The sequence below is a fragment of the Girardinichthys multiradiatus genome, chromosome 20 (assembly GCF_021462225.1).
Source record: "Girardinichthys multiradiatus isolate DD_20200921_A chromosome 20, DD_fGirMul_XY1, whole genome shotgun sequence".
Classification (NCBI taxonomy): domain Eukaryota; kingdom Metazoa; phylum Chordata; class Actinopteri; order Cyprinodontiformes; family Goodeidae; genus Girardinichthys; species Girardinichthys multiradiatus.
In genome coordinates, this window is record NC_061812.1 from 51,962,407 (window position 1) to 51,977,055 (window position 14,649).

Here is a 14,649-nt window from a genome sequence, read left to right on the forward strand (position 1 = left end):
GGCGTTGTAGGGAGGTCATACAGACACGTGGAGGTCACACACAATACTGAGCCTCATTTTGACTTGTTTTAAGGACATTACATCAAAGTTAGATCAGCCTGTAGTGTGTTTTTCCACTTTAATTTTGTGTGACTCCAAATCCATATATATATATATATATATATATATATATATATATATATATATATATATATATATATATATATATATATATATATATAGTTTATTTAAAAGATAAGTCTTTGAAAAATACTGTAATACGTGCCAGATTCTCCAAGAATGTGGATTTTGTGACCTCTGCAGAGCAGCAATCACTCGCTCAATTTAATAATCTCTCTCACAATTTGCAATCCTAAAATAGTGTCAGTGGGTTCCTCTTTTCCAAATATAGGTTATCCAAACAACCCCGCTCTCTCCCTCTCTCTGCGGGATGTACCATCGCAGGCAGGGACTGAACGTGAACTTGTGTGATGGAAGCTGGAGATAAATACTTCATCCCTGACCCACATAATGGCGATATATGAGGCTCGGTAAAGCGCTCCCAGTGCAGCCGCTGCTCTCCTCTCCTCTCCTCTCCTCTCCTCGTCTCCCATCTTCCTCCGCCTGGATCCGACTCGCCTCTCCTTTGCTCTCCCTCTCTCCATCTCGCTTTCCGAAGGCAGAGAGAAGGGAGGAACAGAGGGGACTTCTGTCGGGGAAAGGGCGACGGAAACGGAAAAAGTAAGTAGCTCCAGAGGGATAGTAAATGGAAATGTTATCGCTCACCCCGATAAGGTTTAGTTGTTATGGCTACTTCAGCCAGCAGTATAGGTCAGTGGAGGCGATACTCTAAACTTAGTCGCAGAAACTGACATAATGGGAAGCTGTGGTGTGCTAACATTCCAACTAGTTGAAAGAAGATCCCTAAAATGGTTTTGCTTTGGTGTTTGCTTGTTTAAACGTAAGAGACGTAATCTTAAACTATAAAACCAAGTACTTAGTTCAGGTTTAATTTATCATCTACTCAAAGTTTTGCTACATGCTGGTTCACTGGTAACCCTAATATAAAGAGATTTTTGTATCAAGAAAATAACAAAATAAGACACAAAAGAGAAAGTCACCAAGAAGATGAAACAATAAAGCAGAAAGCTAAGCACTTCAGTGATTAAGCAGTAAAACATAAGGGAGCAGGGCAAACAACATGAGGCAGAAAGTTGCTGCACATTCATAATGCATTATACACTCCGCCAATTTCATTATAGGCGTTAAGCTACAACTGATGCAGACTTGCACAACCAAACATGCCTTCATAAACACTGTGAAGGTAAATGAAGCTGTTTGCATGTAGTACATAGTAAAAATATTTCCGCCCCTTGATCCGATTCACATTTTAGTATGTAGCAACCCTAAACTTTATTGGAGTTTGTTAGGATTTTAAGTGAAAGTTCAAAAGAACTGCATGTTTGTAAGGTGGAAAGAAAAAGATAAATTGTTGTTATATATATATATATATATATATATATATATATTTTTTTTTTTTCTTTCAAATTAAATTCTTAAAGTGTGTTGCACATTTGTATTCAGCATCCTTTATTCTGGTACCCCAAAATAAATTAATTTTCAACCAATTGTCTTCAGAAGTCAGAAATTAGTGAAGAGAGTGTGTAGATCAATTTCAGTATAAATAGATATTTCAAACAGGTAAGAGATAACGTTGTGGGGAAGTGTAAAGCAGAGTAATGTTATTAAAATGTATGGCACAACTGCAAACCCGCCAGAACTTGAATGCCAATGACAGGGAAAGTAAGGAGAGCAATAATCAGAGAAGAACCCAAGATGCTTATGTGAACTCTGGAGGAGTTGCAGAGAACAACAGCTCAGCAGCATCATGCTGTCGGAATGTTATTCCTCAGCATCTGGTCAAAGTTAATTCCTATGCTGATGAAGCTAAATATAGGGCAAATGCTGGAAAATCTATTAGAGCCTGAAAAACATGAGACTCTGAGCTTAGGCTCACCTTCCAACAAGACAGTGACCCTAAACATACAGCCATATCTACATATCTCAAAACATATTCATGTGACTCAGTCAAGGTCCAGCTAAGAATCTGTGGTAAGACTTGAAAGTCGCTGTTTACAGATGCTCTGCATACGATCTGACTGAGTTTGGGTTAGAGTACAAAGCTGGCGGCAAAGACACACCCCTAAAGGCTTGCAGCTGGAATTGCAGTGAAAGGCGGTTCTAGAGTTGACGGACTAGGGTTCTACAACCAGTCAGTCAGTCATTTTCTACCGCTTATTCCATAGTGGGTCGCGGGGAAGCTGGTGCCTATCTCCAGCAGTCTATGGGCGAGAGGCGGGGTACACCCTGGACAGGAGCTCTACAACCACTTTTCTGATTTTCATTTGTAAAAATAAAAAAATAAAACCATGCATCATTTTCATTGCAGTATACAGCTGTGCATTACTTTGTGTTAGTCCATTACATAAAATCCCAATTAGATGCAATAAAGCTTGGAAGTGTGACATAACAATGTGAAAAAATGTAAGAGTTTTGAATAGTTTGTCAATACACTGCAAGCCTTTGAGAATTTAACACTCATGCATGTTTTATGTCAGAAAGAAGGGCGAGAAGTTGTTTGTGGTGATGTGATAATTTGTGAAAAAGCTCTTGGAAAGAAAGTGCACTCTCTTTTAGCTGTAGGATTTCAGATATAAAATATGAATTTAATTTTACACAAATACACAACATATTCCACACTGTCATTTTTTGTTAAATAAAAATGACACTGAAGTTGAAAAACTCTGTGTTAAAACCTGAGCATGCCCTTTATATGATAAGAAGGGAAATAGCAGCCATGTGCTGCTAAACGGCAGTATGCTGGTTGACATACAGGTGTGTGTTAAAACAATCCCAAGACAGAAAGACATAAACAATTACTTTAGTAGACAATAGTTACTCCCCAGCAATCTGACAAAGGGTTATTTTGTGCAGTAAGCAATGTGTGCAGCAGTGGTGGAAGGATGCAGAAATACAGAAGAAACTGCACCAAAAGTATAACGATTAATCGTTTTAGAAAATAAAAATTAAATTCATTAATGGGGCTAGATCCATACCAGCCAAACAGTCAAACAGTAAACTTAGTCCAGAAAGTGAATTTGCTGGAATTCACTGAATGTCCAAAAGTGACCCATCCGTTCATAAATGTTTGTAGAAGTAGTCAGAATGTCCAGGTGCTTCAGTTTAGTTCTTCTCGCTAAAATAATGGTTAAAAAGTGAAAGTGACAGGAAAACCTGCTGTCAGTCATTTGGATGGGGGAGTGAAAACTTAAGGCAATGTTGTGTATCTCAGCTTGTACTATGCACACAGATCAGTTTACCAGAAGCAGCTTGACTTTCATTAATGTTTGGAAGGGTTGCCATGAAAAATCTTTTACTCTCTAAAAAGAATTTGGCAGCAAAGGTTTCAGAGTTACATCTGATTAAAGCATAAGTCCCGTGGAAAAATGTGCTTTGGAGAGCAGAGACTAAAGTAGAGGTGTGTGACTATAATGTGCAGCACCATGTTTGAGGAAAACCAAACACTTCCTATTAGCAAAAACACCTGTACCAACTGTGAAGCATGGTGGTGGGGGGTGATAATTTGGACCTGTTTTGCAATCACTTAGTCAACAATAAAATCCTTTGTGTCCCACATTATTTCTAGAGTCAAATGTGAACCCATCTGTCTTCCAACTGAAGCTTGGGTTAAATCGGATCATGCAAGCAATAAAGCAATGTTTAAGAGACTGATGACCAGAATTCCTCCACAACACAGTGAGAAACTCGCAGTCATACGATAAAGGTGTTGCCAATACTGGGATGTACTTAGTTTTGCCACACAGCTTTCTCATTTTAGTTTGGTTCAGTAAATACTGATTGTGAAATGTGTTTTGTTTTCTGTTCAGTCGACGTAAGGTTTAAATCAGTTTGGAATCAAGTAAAGAGCATATTATCATAAATGTCTGTCTTGATACATAAAAGTCTCCAATTAAAAAAATGATGTACTTTCTTTTTGATTTTATTACAGCTTCCGTAAAGGACTACTATACTGGAAAGTTAATCTGTTACGTAACATTAGTTCTAGAAGTTTAAAGCTGGTTGGTTTACATCATCTGTCATAGTTCGCTAGCTCCTTAGGCTGCAGCCCAAGCTCATGAAATGATGATTGATGATGATGGACCTATTGTCGCAGTCTTCCTAACAGTGATGACTGTGAATATAAAGACCTGTCAAGCCTTATCAGAAAGGTCACTTACTCAATATTCACCACACATGCCTGTCTCCAATGTGCCAAGGTTCTAGCGTGGCGTCGACCTGACAGAACAAGAATGACATTTCTGTTGCATCCCATCTCCCTGAGGAAGATTGTCCCAACCCTCTTACCCTGTTCCCAGACTCGTGGATTCCTTTTTTTTCACAAACTTCTGAGCTCCATTTGGATTACAAAAAAGTCTTGTAATTACTAAATTAAAAAGAAATAAATGTATCGTTTTGGTGCGTATCAAAAACAGTTGGAATAATAAAACTCTCGCTTTAACCGGTCGAGAACTCCGCTGAAAGGCTATCAAGCAAAAAGAGAAAGAGAGCGCACATTACTTCTATTTTAACATTCTTACACTAGCTCTCCATTCATTTTATAATTGATTTTCAAATTTTTAAGCAAGAAGCTAGAGCTCTTTTCAATCTGTTGCTCTCAGGTTGCGAAACATGTTCCACAGCTAAAGACACTTTATTAACCCAAGTAATAAATAGAACAAGAACTGAACTGCAGGGTTTCTTTTGAATAGTTTATTTTAAGTCTCATGTTTTACTTTTTTCTGTATGTCATTTCTATTTTAATTTGTGTGGTTTTTATCCTGTGATGAGAGCTATATAAATAAAATGTAATAACCAACTTAATTACTTGTTGAAAAACTCAGACTTTGCTAAAAAGAAGCAGCTGCTATGCTGTTAAAGCTGCTTTGTGAGGTTCTAGAGACAATGGCTTTGGAAACAGAAAACCCTGAGGTTTTTATGGTATGTGTGATGCATGCTCAAGCCTGTATAGATGTAAAAAGAAAGTATTGGAAAAGAATGAACACCTTGATGGTTTGGCTGATATCTTTTTTGCCAAACTGGCAGAGGTTTTAATTGTATAACTATATGTAATTTCTTTCTTCTTTTTTAGTTTATTTTGAAGCACTTTGTGATGTTATGTCTGTGATAGGTTCTATATAAATAAAATGTACTTATTACTAATACAGGTCCTTCTCAAAATATTAGCATATTGTGATAAAGTTAATTATTTTCCATAATGTCATGATGGAAATTTAACATTCATATATTTTAGATTCATTGCACACTAACTGAAATATTTCAGGTCTTTTATTGTCTTAATACGGATGATTTTGGCATACAGCTCATGAAAACCCAAAATTCCTATCTCACAAAATTAGCATATTTCATCCGACCAATAAAAGAAAAGTGTTTTTAATACAAAAATCGTCAACCTTCAAATAATCATGTACAGTTATGCGCTCAATACTTGGTTGGGAATCCTTTGGCAGAAATGACAGCTTCAATGCGGCGTGGCATGGAGGCAATCAGCCTGTGGCACTGCTGAGGTCTTATGGAGGCCCAGGATGCTTCGATAGCGGCCTTTAGCTCATCCAGAGTGTTGGGTCTTGAGTCTCTCAACGTTCTCTTCACAATATCCCACAGATTCTCTATGGGGTTCAGGTCAGGAGAGTTGGCAGGCCAATTGAGCACAGTGATACCATGGTCAGTAAACCATTTACCAGTGGTTTTGGCACTGTGAGCAGGTGCCAGGTCGTGCTGAAAAATGAAATCTTCATCTCCATAAAGCTTTTCAGCAGATGGAAGCATGAAGTGCTCCAAAATCTCCTGATAGCTAGCTGCATTGACCCTGCCCTTGATAAAACACAGTGGACCAACACCAGCAGCTGACACGGCACCCCAGACCATCACTAACTGTGGGTACTTGACACTGGACTTCTGGCATTTTGGCATTTCCTTCTCCCCAGTCTTCCTCCAGACTCTGGCACCTTGATTTCCGAATGACATGCAGAATTTGCTTTCATCTGAAAAAAGTACTTTGGACCACTGAGCAACAGTCCAGTGCTGCTTCTCTGTAGCCCAGGTCAGGCGCTTCTGCCGCTGTTTCTGGTTCAAAAGTGGCTTGACCTGGGGAATGCGGCACCTGTAGCCCATTTCCTGCACACGCCTGTGCACGGTGGCTCTGGATGTTTCTACTCCAGACTCAGTCCACTGCTTCCGCAGGTCCCCCAAGGTCTGGAATCGGCCCTTCTCCACAATCTTCCTCAGGGTCCGGTCACCTCTTCTCGTTGTGCAGCGTTTTCTGCCACACTTTTTCCTTCCCACAGACTTCCCACTGAGGTGCCTTGATACAGCACTCTGGGAACAGCCTATTCGTTCAGAAATTTCTTTCTGTGTCTTACCCTCTTGCTTGAGGGTGTCAATAGTGGCCTTCTGGACAGCAGTCAGGTCGGCAGTCTTACCCATGATTGGGGTTTTGAGTGATGAACCAGGCTGGGAGTTTTAAAGGCCTCAGGAATCTTTTGCAGGTGTTTAGAGTTAACTCGTTGATTCAGATGATTAGGTTCATAGCTCGTTTAGAGACCCTTTTAATGATATGCTAATTTTGTGAGATAGGAATTTTGGGTTTTCATGAGCTGTATGCCAAAATCATCTGTATTAAGATGATAAAAGACCTGAAATATTTCAGTTAGTGTGCAATGAATCTAAAATATATGAATGTTAAATTTTCATCATGACATTATGGAAAATAATGAACTTTATCACAATATGCTAATATTTTGAGAAGGACCTGTATAGTCTGCTCACATGGGATCAAAATGTAAGTTTTTCAACAAACCATGTTTAGAAGTAGAATTACACTGTACAACCCCCTAAAAATCATACCAACTTTGTTTGAAGGTGAGTGCATCATGGTAGGGGACTGCATATCAGCATATGTTGTAATGGCAGGCTTTGTTTAATTGAAGGAAGGATGAATGAAGATATGTAGTGGGAGATTCTTGATAAAATTCTGAAGTTAAAACCAGTTGGACCTCTCAGCAAGATGTTGGTCACACTCACCCAAGGAAGCAAAAATAAAGTTTTTAGAATGATCCAGCCATTCCCCTGAGTTGAATCCATCTGGACATCTTTGGGAAGAACGGAAGGTCATAGTGCAATAAAGAGGCCCCAGAACATTCAAGATTACCTGTCTGGGTGGATTACTTAGGTTGTTTCTTACATCAGTTTTAAAATATTATGTCAAGAAGCCATTTAGAAATATTTTATAGCAAGAAAATTGTTGACATGTTCAATATTTATTGTTCCTTCTGTATTTTATGTCCACTATTTTCTGTTGTGGGAAAAACATTGTGTTGTTTCACACTTAGATTTGTCTTGGTACTAAAACAGAACTGGGCTTTGACATCCACCTCAAGGCACTAAAACTGTGGGGAAAATAAATGTTACAAAGCTATACAGCAGGGAGGCATTTGTATTTATTTGTTGTATTAAATAAGTCTGCCACACATGAAATTTTTCATTGTAAGTAAAAAATGAAAAATGTGATCCAGCTTTTAAACATGTAAGACAATGTGGCCTCAAAATTTTAACAGCAATTTTCTGATGTTATAGGTAAAGAAGAAAAAGGAATAATCAAGGCTTACCTGTGCTGGATTGAACCCTGAAGGTATAGTGCTGCTTATTTTTCTTCCACGTCCAACAACCCTGCTTCCCCTTCCTCCCCTCATTCTCCATTGTTTCAACCTTTATTGATTACCTTTGTCCACACAAACATGAACACCATTTGAGCCAATTACTATGCATAGTGTCCAGTGGTTTGGGGTGATAAATCACTAACAGCCTCATTCTAACATTATCCTGCTCATTTGCTCATGGGATGCTTCTTCCTGTCAATCTTTGAAAGACGTTTATTAGCAATGCTGTGTCTGTGTGTGTTGTTGAGATGATGGACCATCACTTCTTGCCAATGCTGATGTCATTTAAATGTTCAGATTGGCAGCAGTGTTCCAAAGTAACAGTTTGTTTGACAGCTGGTGGCAGCGTTTCATCCCATCAGCAAACAGAAAATGACACACCAGACATTTCTTGACTACTAACCATTCTAGGCTGGACTGTTTATTTTGTTTTTTGTTTTTTATTTAAGTTCATTACAACATGTTTTTCTTTTTGTGTATTTCTTTGTGAATTTCCTTCACCTTATCCATATGTGCTGAGGGTGGGCAAATTTCGGGGACATTTTGTGGGGTCATCTTTGGTTTTATTGCTCAGTTGGACAACATGACATTATCAAATACCAAAACCTGAGCCAACTTGTTGTCTGTTGTAGACGCATTGTCACTAGAAGTTTTTACAGCACATTCAGTAATGTGGCCAGTTGTCACCAACTTCAGCAACCGTCTTACTTTTTAACTTTACACCATCTATGTGCATGCTAGAGAAGGATATTCATTTTAAATAATTGAACAGTTGTTTTGACTTTGAAGAGTTCAAACTAGAGATACACTGTTTAGAATTTGTGCCTAATTTTTTATCTCCATATTGTGTAAAGTTTTGACTGAAAAATAAAGTGCCTTGAGATTACATTTTTGGGGAATTGGTGCTATATACATAAACTGAACTAAAATTACATTTGGGGGGCTGCAACTGTTGGCAGTTTTACCTTGCATTAATAAAGTTCTCATTTCGAATCATTGGGTCTTTTTGCATATATTTTCCATGTTATCCCGGTGCATGCATGGATGCTCTCCTGGTATTCTGACTTTCTCCCACTAAAACCAGGCAGGTTAGGCTAATTGATCTACATTCTAAGATTTGACCAATATTATAAAAGAAAATGATTATGAAATAGATATTTTACAGTGTCTTTAGCCAGTGGTGCAAAAAGTGGGTATGCACTATATGCTGCGCATAGGGGCACTGCACTAGAAGGGCGCAAAAGCAGTGGGAAAAATATTATTTTTGTTGACATTTTCTGTATTTAACAGCTGTTTGTGCATGTGTACATGATATGTTTAATATCACAACACACCTAAAATGACAGATTACTGTTATCTGGTAGCTCTGTGCTGATAGGTATTTACAATTTAACAGATCATGAAAAGAAAATGAAAGTAACTTGTTTGTGGTTATCTGGTTGTTTAGACAGTAATCACTTCTTTAACTAGATGGTGAATCATAAAACAGATAAATTATAAAACCTGGCAGTGAGATACTTGAGTTTAAATGTCTTCACTGAGATATAATATTACAGTGCTGTTGTGATGTATCTGATCAGTCTGCTTAGATCCACTAACTGATATCCAACAAGGATATCAGTAAATCTTGACATTTCTAAGTAAATCATGACAGGGAGAGGTTGAAAGCTCAGAAGGATAAAACAGACAATTTTCATGAACTCTGTGAAGGCTTCCTGTTATCTTCTAAAAGATTTGTTATGTCTAACTCTCTCACTGCCTGACTGAACTGCAGAAATGGATCGACACATTGTATAAAATATAGTTTTCTTTTAAATAGCTTCTTACATCCACTTCCTCTGCCTTCATTTTTAAACACCTCATTGACCCTGAAAATAGCTAACTTTAAATCTTTTTCACTCAGTTAGCAGCATCCAGTGCTGTCATCGGCTCAGATCTTTTACCCCTTAGCATTGTGTCTGATCAGAAAGAGATTAGATGGAGTTTTCAGCCGATTGGTCACCATGCAGGGGCTGGTAAAGAGGATCATTTTCTGATTTCGGTCACCCGGTGAGTTCTCGCTGTATCTCTAGTTTAAATTAATTTGTTTTATTTATAATCGCCATTTTAATGGCAACTGGCTGTAATGTTTTGATGCTACCACAAGGCAGTAGCAATGCTGTAATGCATTCAATGGGAAAAATTGACTGCCAATCAGTAGGTTGTGAGTTATTTCTAGTTTCTTCCATTATATAACAACAATACAACATGGACAAGGCACTTGACCCCAAGTTAGGTAAGTTTATTAATGTATGATAGGGATGAGAGGTCTAAGATTTGTTGTGTAGAAGCTCTTTGAGTGGGGAGTATGACTAGAAATGTGTTTTCCCACTAATTAAAGGCTGGATTCTTCCAATACTTTCAGTGTGAGATTAATCTACTACAATAAAACATTAATTTATTTCATACATCTTAGGCAGTCTTATTAAACGTGGACTCCATTATTCTGCTGCGGGATTTCAACGCCCACGTGGGAAACGACAGTGACACCTGGAGAGGTGTGATCGGGAGGAATCTGAATCCGAGCGGTGTTTTGTTATTGGACTTCTGTGCTAGTCACGGATTGTCCATAATGAACACTATGTTCAAACATAAGGGTGTCCATCAGTGCACTTGGCACCAGGACACCCTAGGCAGGAGGTCAATGATCGACTTTGTTGTCGTATCATCAGACCTTCGGCCGCATGTTTTGGACATTCGGGTGAAGAGAGGGCTGAGCTGTCCACTGATCACCACCTGGTGGTGAGTTGGATCCGCTGGAGGAGGAGAAATCCGGACAGACTTGGCAGGCCCAAGCGCATAGTGAGGGTCTGCTAGGAACATCTGGCGGACCCCTTGGCCAGGGATGTATTCAACTCTCACCTCCGGGAGAGCTTTAACCAGATTCCGAGGGATGTTGGAGACATAGAGTCCGAGTGGACCATGTTCTCCGCATCTATTGTCGATGCTGCCGCCCGTAGCTGCGGCCGTATGGTCTGCGGTGCCTGTCACGGCGGCAATCCCCAAACCCGGTGGTGGACACCAGCAGTAAGGGATGCTGTCAAGCTGAAGAAGGAGTCCTATCAGCTGTGGTTGGCTTGTGGGACTCCTGAGGCGGCTGACCGGTACCGTGGGGCCAAGCGTGCCGCGGGCCAGGCGGGGGCAGAGGCAAAAACTCGGACCTGGGAGGAGTTTGGTGAGGCCATGGAGAAGGACTACCGGTTGGCCCCGAAGCGATTCTGGCAAACCATCCGGCGCCTCAGGAGGGGGAAGCAGTGCTTCGCCAACACTGTTTATAGTGGGGGTGGGGAGCTGCTGACCTCGACTGAGGACATTATCGGGCAGTGGAAGGAGTACTTCGAGGATCTCCTCAATCCTGCCATCACGCATTCCGTGGTGGAAACAGAGGCTGGGGACTCGGGGTTGGACTCCTTCATCACCCAGGCTGAAGTCACCAAGGTGGTTAAAAAGCTCCACGGTGGCAGGGCTTCGGGGTTGGATGAGATCCGCCCTGAGTACCTCAAGTCTTTGGATGTTGTGGGGCTGTCATGGTTGACACGCCTCTTCAACATTGTGTGGCGGTCGGGGACAGTGCCTCTGGATTGGCAGACTGGGGTGGTGGTCCCCCTACATAAGAAGGGTGACCGGAGGGTGTGTTCAAACTACAGGGGATCGCACTCCTCAGCCTACCTGGTAAGGCCTACACCAGGGTATTGGAGAGGAGAGTCCGACCGATAGTCGAACCCCGGCTTCAGGAGGAGCAGTGTGGTTTTCGTCCCGGCCGTGGAACACTGGACCAGCTCTATACCCTCTACAGGGTACTCGAGGGTTCATGGGAGTTTGCCCAACCGGTCCACATGTGTTTTGTGGACCTGGAGAAAGCATTCGACTGTGTCCCTCATGATGCCCTGTGGGGGGTGCTCCAGGAGTATGGAATCAGGGGGCCCTTTATTAGGGGCCATCCGGTCTCTGTAGAAGCGGAGCAGGAGTTTGGTCCGCATTGCCGGCACTAAGTCGGACCTGTTCCCGGTGCATGTTGGACTCCGGCAGGGCTGCCCTTTGTCACCGGTCCTGTTCATAACTTTTATGGATAGGATTTCTAGATGCAGCCAAGGTCCGGAGGGGATCTGGTTTGGGGACCAGAGGATTTCGTCTCTTCTTTTTGCAGATGACATGGTCTTGCTGGCCCCCTCTAGCCAAGACCTACAGCATGCACTGGGGCGGTTCGCAGCCAAGTGTGAAGCGGCAGGGATGAAAATCAGCTCCTCCAAGTCCAAGGCCATGGTTCTCGACCGGAAAAGGGTGGCTTGTCCTCTTCAGGTTGGAGGGGAGTTCCTGCCCCAAGTGGGGGAGTTTATGTATCATGGGGTGTTGTTCACGAGTGAGGGAAGAATGGAGTGGGAGATCGACAGACGGATCGGTGCGGCCGCCACAGTGATGGGGGCGCTGTGTCGGTCCGTTGTGGTGAAGATAGAGCTGAGCCGAAAAGCTAAACTCTCGATTTACCGGTCGGTCTACGTTCCTACCCTCACCTATGGCCATGAACTTTGGGTCATAACCGAAAGAACGAGATCCCGGATACAAGGGGCTGAAATGAGCTTCCTCCGTAGGGTGGCCGGGCACTCCCTTAGAGATAGGGTGAGGAGCTCGGCCATCCGGGAGGTGCTCGGAGTAGAGCCGCTGCTCCTCCACATCGAGAGGAGCCAGTTGAGGTGGCTCGGGCATCTATACTGGTTGCCTCCTGGACGCCTTCTTCGGGAGGTGTTCCAGGCACGTCCCACCGGGAGGAGGCCCAGGGGACGGACCAGGACACGCTGGAGGGACTATGTCTGCCGGCTGGCCTGGGAACGCTTTGAGCTCCCCCCGGAGGAGCTGGAGGAGGTGTCTGGGGAGGGGGACGTCTGGGTGTCTCTACTGAGTCTGCTGCCCCCGCGACCCGGTCCCGGATAAAGCGGGAGACGACGAGTACGAGTACGAGTATGAGTATTCTTTTTTATTTATATTATTTATTTCTGAATAAGACTTTGGTGTTCTGAGATGAACATTTTTGTCTGATTTTTAGTGCTTGCATAACACAGATAATAAACATTTTATTTCCTTGTTTGCATGTAGCCTCATTATGTCCTGTTTCATGTTTTACTCATATCAGCTTCTGCCAACATGACTTGACTTGAGTGCGCGTGTATAAAGACAAGGTGAAGATCTTATGGTTTTTTTTATTCATTCATTATATAATTTTGCAGTTTATATATACAATTTTACTAGACTGACCTGTTTCAAAAGTAAAATATTCTTTTATTTTATTTGATGGTATATATATTGACATTATAAATACATATTATTGGATAGATATGAATTATCTTTGGTCCCGTCTATCTCGAATATTCCCTGAATAAATCTGACCAACACGTTTTCGGTTTTTTGTCTCCATCAGAAAAAAACAAAACTGAAATGCACTTATTGTCTCTGCAACTTTAGTCAGCCTTCCGATATTTCATTCCCAAGTAAAACTTTTGAAATATTTTTTAAGTTTAGATGAATGTGCTTTTTGGGAAAGACTATCGTATTCCTTTGTGTTACTGCAAAGTCAGGTCAAGTGAACTAGGAGTTTTTTTTGGTTATGTTTCTGCTCTACCACCATACTGTCAGCTTGGCTGGGTCCATAGAAATAAAGAAGAGTGCAGCTTTTTGCCACAGAGCTACTGTCACTTTTGAAATTTTTTAAAAGTGTGGCGTACATTTCTGCCCCTTTTATCTTTCATGCCGTTCACAGTATAATTTTTGTTACTTCTGGTAGATCAAACTACGGCAGCAGCCCTGGCAGAGTAGTGTAGTGCATGACCCACTATTTCCCGTGATTCATTGCGGGTCGTAGCAGATTGAAGGTCCTGGGTTCGATTCCCGACCAGGGGGTCTTTCTGCATGAAGTTTGCATGTTCTCCCCGTTCATGCGTGGGTTCTCACCGGGTACTCCGGCTTCCTCCCACAGTCCAAAGACATGCCTTTTAGGTTAATTGGTCACTCTAAATTGCCCTTAGGTGTGTGAATGAGTGTGTGTGCATGGTTGTTTGTGTGTTGCCCTGCGATGGACTGACGACCTGTCCAGGATGTACCCTGCCTCTCGCCCATAGACTGCTGGAGATAGGCACCAGCTCCCCTGCGACCCACTATGGAATAAGCGGTAGAAAATGACTGACTGACTGACTGACTATATATATGTGCAAACATGCTCTATCCAGGACTTCTCAAGTAGCATAGTTTTAACTTCACCTGGTTCAAAATCTGAAAAGAAAATCCCCTATAAGGCACCTTCTGCTATGCGATTGTTAATCGATTAAATGAAAAACAAGTCGACCGATTAATCGATTAGCAAAATAATCGTTAGTTCCAGCCCTACTATAGTTGCAGTTTGCATTTATTTTTGTAGATTTGTAGATAGTATGATATTGTATCGATTTGGGAAAGTTTTTATTTTGCAATTAGGGAAACCACGTAGCAGTTCTGATTTTTTTTAAAAACTAAGACGATATGCCTTAGATTTGTAAAAGTAAAAGCATAAATACGTAAACCAATCCAGCTTTTCTGTTTTGTATGTGTGTTTTTTGGTCCTACAAGTGCTAAGAACATTATGTACAGACTGCGTTAAAGTGCGTCCTTTGTTACATTAACCATTTTTCCTTGATATACAGAGTCTAAAGAGATGGTAGGGGATGTATGCTGCTAAAACACCTCATGGTTAATGAATTCCTAACTGCTGAGCAGGTATAAAATTGGGTCTGACTGGCTCAGCTAATAACAAATTACAGTGAGGTAAACAAACTTTAATTGGTTCAGGTTAGTTTCCTTAGTCTAAAGA

At 41.4% G+C, this 14,649-nt stretch overlaps 1 protein-coding gene across 1 annotated transcript in view; it reads left to right on the forward strand.

Moving 5' to 3' along the window:
• Nucleotides 1–362: 362 nt before the first annotated feature.
• Nucleotides 363–14,649, forward strand: part of klhdc8a (kelch domain containing 8A) — a 93,338-nt gene continuing 79,051 nt past the window's right edge. Inside the window, exons 1-2 of the mRNA XM_047346645.1 lie at nt 363–720; nt 7,693–7,747. The gene's annotated coding sequence lies outside the window, so the exon portion shown is untranslated. The remainder of the gene's footprint in view (nt 721–7,692; nt 7,748–14,649) is intronic.